General features: G+C 50.4%; 1 long non-coding RNA gene across 1 annotated transcript; it reads left to right on the forward strand.

Annotated features, from left to right (window-relative positions):
* Positions 1–610: 610 nt before the first annotated feature.
* LOC138844188 (uncharacterized) lies at positions 611–3,475 on the forward strand. Its single transcript, XR_011379731.1, has 2 exons — positions 611–1,079; positions 1,915–3,475. It is a non-coding gene; the product is annotated as an uncharacterized lncRNA (long non-coding RNA).
* Positions 3,476–7,496: the final 4,021 nt, after the last annotated feature.

A 7,496-nucleotide genomic window follows, 5' to 3' on the forward strand; every position in this document is an offset into this window, starting at 1 on the left:
TAGACAGCACTAGCACATACTGGATATATAAACTGTTCTTCCTGAAAAGACAAATGATTTGGTAATGAATAGATCCTTTAGGCCATAAAAAATCCATTTATTTTCTTTTGAATGTGAATAGAAGAGATTTGCATTTTTCCTGCGCAGTTACACTTAAATTAAAATGCAGAGCGTGAGGCGAGCATACAATCACACTAAATAATAACTCGGGCTTACTGTATTATTCATAAAAACAAAATTAATCGTTTGGGGGAGGGAAGCACTGTGGTAGGAAAATGTACCTTGACACCAAACACCAACAGTTGGAAGAAGGAAACGCTGCGGAGCCAGTAATCGGCGATCCAAGTCTGGCATTTAGTCTTAGGTTACTCAGGGACGCGGGGGCCTTATTTATCTGGCATGGAATTTTCAACCTCTGAAATGTCTGCTTCCCTGCCTGCAAAGCGTTCCCACCTCCTCGTGTGTTGATGTCTAATTATTGGCAGAAAGACAGGCCGCAGTCTTTTTTTTTTTTTTTTTTTTTTTTTTTCTCCTTAAAGCAGGATAGACTCAAGATGTGGTGTTTTCCAAAAACAAACAAAAAGATCGCACTGCAAGTACTTGTCTTTCAGGGGCCGGCTGGCAGCGCCGCGGGCCGGGACAGGAAGTGGTGAACAACTCTCGGCCAGCTTTCGTCTCCGCCTCTGCCGCGGCCTCCCTCCCCCACCCCACGTGCTCGGGAGAAAGTCTCCCCGCGCCTCGGACTGCGCTCCACCTGCACGCGGTCCGGAGTTTGCGGAGTTGAGCCTGCCGGTCTGGAGGAGGCAGAGAACAAAGCGCAGGCTCTCCAGGAAGCGGGTCTCAAAGAGCAGGAAAAGAGCCAACAAGTCAGTGTGCGTTGCGGGAATAGTCTGAGATCAGAAGATCTCCAACGTGCACATTCCAGGCTTTAACGGGGGGCGTGGCAGACTCCAAATGCCTACAGGGGCCCGGCTGGGAGCCGCAGGGAGGCCCGCAGCCGAGCGGGGGCTGCAGAACGGAGGGACGCCGCAGCCAGGGGAAGTCAGGCAGGTGGAGCCGTGACGCAGGAGGCCGGCCAGGTGGGGGCTGTGGCAGTCCAGGCGGGAGGGGCGGATGTTCCTGGCCGGAGCCCTCTGTTGCCTCTGGCCTGGACTTGGCACTTGGTGTGGCCAGAGCTCACATTTTGTGGAGGAGAGTCAGAAATCCAGGTTTTTATGTAAGCGCTTACTTTAGGGAACGTTGGCAACTCTTTCAAAATGTTGAAATGCCACTGGAGTCAAATGAAACAGGGCTGCAGGCTGACACCGCTGCTGCCCACCAGTTTGCTGTCTGCTTTTGGAGAACGTGAAAATGCAGAAAAGCATTCTTTAAAGCGTGCAGCTACGCCAGCAGTTACCTCGTAATAGTTCCAGATAACGCTGGCTGATAAACTGATAGGACCGGCACTTGACTTCCCAACTTTGTCATAAGCCATTTTATCCGTCAGTTATTTTTTATTGAATGCATTATATAGATTGCTCTTGTCTGGGGACAGATTCACCGTTAGAAACCCATTCTTGGGGCTGACTATGCCACAGCAGATTAAGCAGCTACCTGTGGTGCCGGAATTCCCATATGGGTGCTGGTTCCAGGCTCTGACCCGTTTGGGGAGTGAACCAGCAGATGGAAGACCTCTCTCTGTCTCTGTCTCTCTCTGTAACTCTGCCTTTCAAATAAATCTTAAAAATTCTTTCGGATACTTGCAAAGAAATCTGAGAATTTGAACGACAGTATTTGCTCCTAAATGAGGTTTTTATGGCACATTCTATAATTAAATGATTGATACAATGAACTTTTATCTACTTGAAAGGCTCATTAAGGACTTCCCAAAGCTGGAAAACACGATGACTCCTCTCATTTGTGCTTGTGTTACAGTGTGGAGCCCAGAGCTGACCTCCGAGCCGCTTCAGCCTCCGGTTGATTCCCAGAAAGGGGGGTGCCTGTTTGTTTACCTTCTGGCATCGCCTGGACAAAAGGGAAAACCAACTGGTTTCCTGTACTGCAGGTATTGTTCCTACAGAGATCCACTCACAACAGTTTTACTTTTATCTTTCTATTAAAATGGATCTTTTTCTCATTAACGTGGAGACCAGGCGTCGTCTCATAAATGGTTTAAGATTGCAGCCATGAGAAGAAGCAACTTTTGCCCACTTGCAAAGAAGGAGTTTGGAAGCAGCTTTCCGCTAAGCAGCTGGGCAGAACAGGAGAGACGGTCCCGCTCCATGTTGACCCGGGTACCTTGCCTTTAGCCGCCTGCCCTGAGGAGAGCGACTCCTCTCAGAAGTGAAAGGCAGGGTCCACAGGGAGTTCAAGGCCCGGTTCAGAGGAGTTCCAAGTGGCCAAGTACCTGAAGCAGTCCGGGGGTTCCCTACCCTGTGGCCCAGCCACACAATGGAACATTTCCACCATGAACCAAGATGGTGCGACCTTCGCTTATTACTGCGAAGGTCAGGGGCACACCACGCGGAATCCTCACACCTGCGGCCCGCCGCTGTGAGCCTGAGGCGCCTCTAAGATGACGTGAGGGGATCCTAGGTGACATTAAATCACTCTGTACGTAAAGCTAAACACAAGTGGTGAGGAATCGCAGGAGACACAGCAGTAGAGAAGCTGCGTTAAGTGCAGAGAGGAATGAGGGAAAAAAAGCATTAATAAATAATGAATGATAACTCTCTCAATTAAATCCGAGCCTCCACTCCACATTGAGCGCCCCCCGCGGCTGCGTGGTCCGGAGGTCAGCGGACCCCGCCCGCGGGCGGGGCTGGAAGGGGACAAGCGCTCGCCGCTCCCCGCCACTCTGCGCCGGCCACCAAATGCGCCTTTGCCCCTTCCGGCTCCCGCTAGCTACGCGCCAGGCCCTGCGCCGCTTGGCTTGGGCTTTCGCAGCCGCATCTGCATCCAACCACAACAATCGGTTGGGAAATGAATGAGCTGGAGCCTCCCGGGGATGCGCGCGCCCCGGGTCCGCTCGCGCTTCCAGGACGCGGCGTTAGCTTTCCAGGCTGCGGGCCGCGGCGTCCCCAGGTCGCAGGGTATGCGACGACAGCAGACGTCCCGTGGGCAAGCCCGCAGAAGTGCTGGGTTCCAGAAAGCCAGACTGGTTCCTTCCAGCGTCTGGAATACGGAAACAGGTGCTATGGATTCTCCAGGGACGAGACTAAGTCTCCATTTGATGGCCACGGAATGAGCCCCTCCCCCAAAGAACAGCTCAGTTCTCCAGGATTCTAGTACCTGGTCCTCCTCGCCTTTGAGACAAAAACCTTTCATTTTCCACCCCCTTTTGTTTCAAATATTCTGTTTCCTCCTAACCCATGCCTAATTTTTCATTCCTTTTTATTTTCCTTTAATTCTTTCATTCCTTTTTTTTCCCCCACCAGTGGTGTGCAAACTTTATGACATAAGGAACCATTCAAAATAAATGAAAATGTTTGAAAAAGGTGTATAGAGTCATTCGAAATGAAACAGCTTTATTGCGTTGGGTGGGGAATCGTTTTATGACTTAATTTACCTACTGGGATGGATTCTAGGAGTGGTGATTCGGAGCAGGAAACTGACGTGCAGTGCTTAGTTCAGGATGACATGTTACCACACACTGGGTGTGTGTGTCCCTTCTCCCGGTGCAGGGACTGCAACTCCACCATCAGCGGGCAGCAGAGTGGAATTTAGGGCAGGGGCTCTTGCGGGCTGTGGACAGCTCACGTGGTAGAAAGAGGCAGGCCAGCTCCATGGCCGCCCCTCATAAGGACACACTGGTCCCATTCCTGAGGGCTCCACCCAGGTGACTGTCACCACCTAAAGGCCCCACCCCTCTAATCCCCTCACCCTGGAGATGGGATTTCAACAGATGGATCTGGAGGAAACGCAACCATTCAGAGTCCGCCTCCCGTGCCCAGCGCCGCCCAAGTGTGACCACACTGCTGCTGTGAGATGGGCCCCACTAGCTCCCTCATTTGACAGAGAAGAGAATAAAGGCCCGGAACAGCTCAGGAAGTTGCACAAAGTCACACAGTGGCAGGCAGTGGGGCAAAGATAAGAACCCAGCCCTTCTGACCCAAAAGTTCAAACTCCAAAACGGAAAAGCTCCCAGGGAAGCTAGCCGGAGCCAGGCAGAGAGCAGCGCTCCCTGGGCGGGGATTACCCGGCTTCCCCTGGGCAGTGATGGACCGCGCAGGGTCTCAGTGAGCAGGACACGGGAGCACCGCCCCGGTTTGTAAAAGCCTGCAGCAGTGAGGTCAGCCCTGCCTGTGAAAGGCGGGCAGGAGCTACCCCAACCTCAGCTGTGTCCACTTCCTCAGAACACCCCAGGAGGCATCGTCCACACGGCCATTCTTCCCACAACTGCATCTTGAGAATCTAGGAGGCACTTGGAAAAGTTCGTGGAGGAGCAGGCATTTGGTGCATGAGTTAAGATGGTGCTGGAACACCCACCTGCCATATCAAAGTACCTGGGTTCCGGTCCTGGCTCCCCTCCCGGTTCCAGCTTCCCGACACCTGATGGCTTGGTGTAACTTTAAGGAATGTAACAGTTCCACGTGTTTGTTTTTCTGTGCCTGGCTGTTTCCCTTAACAGAACCTCTCAAGGTTCACCTGTGTTGTTGGATAGAATAACATTTTATTCTTTTCTTTGACCGAATAGTGTTCCACAGTGTGTGTAGGCGGATACCTCATTTTAAAATCCATCCACCTGTAGGGGAACACTGGAACAGTGGTTATCAGAGATGGGGGAAGGCAGGGACATGAAGGTGGGGTGAGATTAGTCAGTGGATACTAAGTGACAGATGGAAGGGAACAGGGGCCAGCGTTGTGGTACAATGAGTTAAGCTGTCCCCCAAGATGCCAGCATCCTATATAGGCGCCTGCTCTAGCCCTGGCTGTCCACTTCTGATCCAGCTCCCTGCTAATGTGTGTGGGAGAGCAGCAGATGGTGGCCCACGTAGTTGAGCCCCTATACCCACGTGGGAGACCCAGATGGAGTTCCAGACTCTTGGCTTTGGCCTGGCCCAGCCTGGCTGTTGCAGCCATTTGGGGAGTGAACCAGTGGACAAAAAATCTTTCTCCTTCTCTCTCTGTAATTTCTGCCTCTCAAATAACTAAAATCTTTAAAAAAAAATTTTTTTTTGAGAGGCAGAGTTACAGACAGAGATCTCTGACAGAGAAAAAGGTCTTCCATCCACTGGCCCACTTCCAAATAGGCACAACGGCCAGAGCTGGGCTGATTCAAAGCCAGGAGCCAGGAGCTTCATCCGGGTCTCCCATGCAGGTGCAGAGGCCCAAGCACTTGGACTTTCCTCTGCTGCTTCCCAGGCCATAAGCAGAGAGCTGGATCGGAGGAAGAGCCAGGACACAAACCAGCACCCCAGGCATAGGTTTAGCCTACTATGCCACAGCGCCAGCCCCTAAATAAAATCTTACCAAAAAAAAAAAAAAAAAGAAGAAGAAGAAGAAGGAACCAGTTCTCATGTTCTATTGCACAATAGGGTGGCTGTAGTTAACAATAATGTCTCATATTTCAAAATAGCCAGAAGAAAGGATTTTGAATTTTCTAACCAGAAAGAAATGATAAATATCTGAGGTGATAGGCTAATTCCCCTGATTTGCTCGTTTTACATGTACAGAACCATCACACTGTAGCCCACACACATCTACAATCATTATATAGCAATTAAAATTGCACAATTAAGCTTAGAATGTCTAAAAAATACATAGGGTTTGAAAGTAATTTTAAAGTTCTTCAAAAATGAGCTATGGAGTGGTCCTTGTGTCACAGTGGGTTAAGCTGCTGTTGGCTCCTCTGGCATCCCAAATCGGAGTGCTGAGGTCCAGTCCCACCTCTGCTTCTCAGCCAGCTGCCTGCTAATGCGCACCAGCAGGCAGCAGATGACGGCTCCAGCACTCGGCTCCCCAACACCCATCTGGGAGACTTCCATGGAAGTCCTGGCTCCTGGCTTTCTGATCTGGTGGACCAGACGAGCTCTCTGTCTCTGTTTCTCTGCCTTTCAAATAAATTACAATGAACAAAGGAAATGTTTTGAAAAAATTTTTAAAAATGAGCTGTAGCAGTTTTTCTGGTGGATAGGTCCCATCAACTGTGACTGCCAGTCACAGCAATGACAGTTTGACAGTGGCTCAAGTGGGGGCTGGTTTGTGTCTAGTCTGTGAGGCATAGACACACGTCATCATGTGCGGGCTCACGTGGTTCTCTGATACGGGCTGTATCATTAGCTTCATATCATTGGGGAGGAGACTGACGGACAGAAAGCTTAAGACATTTGCTTGCAAAAGATGGCCACTCTTAAATAAACTCAGAGTTTGCTCCTCTTCTAGGCCAGCTCTCTGCTGTGGTCCGGGAGGGCAGTGGAGGATGGCCCAAGTGCTTGGGCTCCTGCACCCCATGGGAGACCAGGAGAAGCACCTGGCTCCTGCCATCGGATCAGCGCGGTGTGCTGGCCGCAGCGCACCAGCCGCGGCGGCCATTGGAGGGTGAACCAATGGCAAAAGGAAGACCTTTCTCTCTGTCTCTCTCTCTCACTGTCCACTCTGCATGTCAAAAAAAAAAAAAAATGGATCTTAATGAAGAATAGGATGGGAGAGGCAGTAGGAGGTGGGACGGTTTGGAGTGGGAGGGCGGGTATGGGGGGAAGAACCGCTATAATCCAAAAGTTGTACTTATTAAATTTATATTTAGTAAATAAAAGCTTTCTAAAAAAAAAAAAAAAGAAAGATGGCCAAGTACTTGGACCCCTGCACCCACTTGGGAGACCAGGAAAAAGCTCCTGCCTGGCTCCTGGCTTTGGTCTAGCCCAGCCAGTGCTGTTGCAGGCATTTAGGGAACCAGTGGATGTAAGATTCTCTCTCTCTCTCTCTCTCTCTTTCTCTCTCTCTCTCTCTCTCCCTTTCAAATAAATCAATCAATCTTTAAAAAAAATGACATTTGCTCAAGATCCTGTAGTTTGTGAGGGGCCACATTCAGCCCAGGAGATGCAAAGTTCATGAAGAGGTGACCCCTGTACTGGGGAACACAGGCGCACTCAGCGTCTCCAGTGGGAGAGGACGTGGCACCAGGTGACCCAGGAGGCAGATGGAAACCATGACAACTTCTGCCTCCATTTGCCACTTGTTATTTAAAAAAAGAAGAAGGGCAGGCACTTGGTCTAAGTTAAGAAGCCACTTGGGACACCAACCCTGCATCTCTGAGTCCCGGTTCCAGCCTGAACTCTGCTCCTCGCTCCAGCTTCCTGCTAATGTGCACCCTGGCAGCAGAGGGCGGCTCAAGTGCTTGGGTCTTTGCCATACACGTGGGAGACCTGGCTGGAGTTTCTGGCCTCAGCAGTTACAAGCACTTGAGGAGTGTCAACAGATGAAAGATCTCTCTCTCTCTCTCTGCATTTAAAATAAAAATAAATTAGTAAAAACTTTTTAAAAAATCTGTGTGTGTCTCTCTCTCTGCCACTCAAATA

This window comes from Oryctolagus cuniculus, chromosome 11 (assembly GCF_964237555.1).
Source record: "Oryctolagus cuniculus chromosome 11, mOryCun1.1, whole genome shotgun sequence".
NCBI classification, from domain to species: domain Eukaryota; kingdom Metazoa; phylum Chordata; class Mammalia; order Lagomorpha; family Leporidae; genus Oryctolagus; species Oryctolagus cuniculus.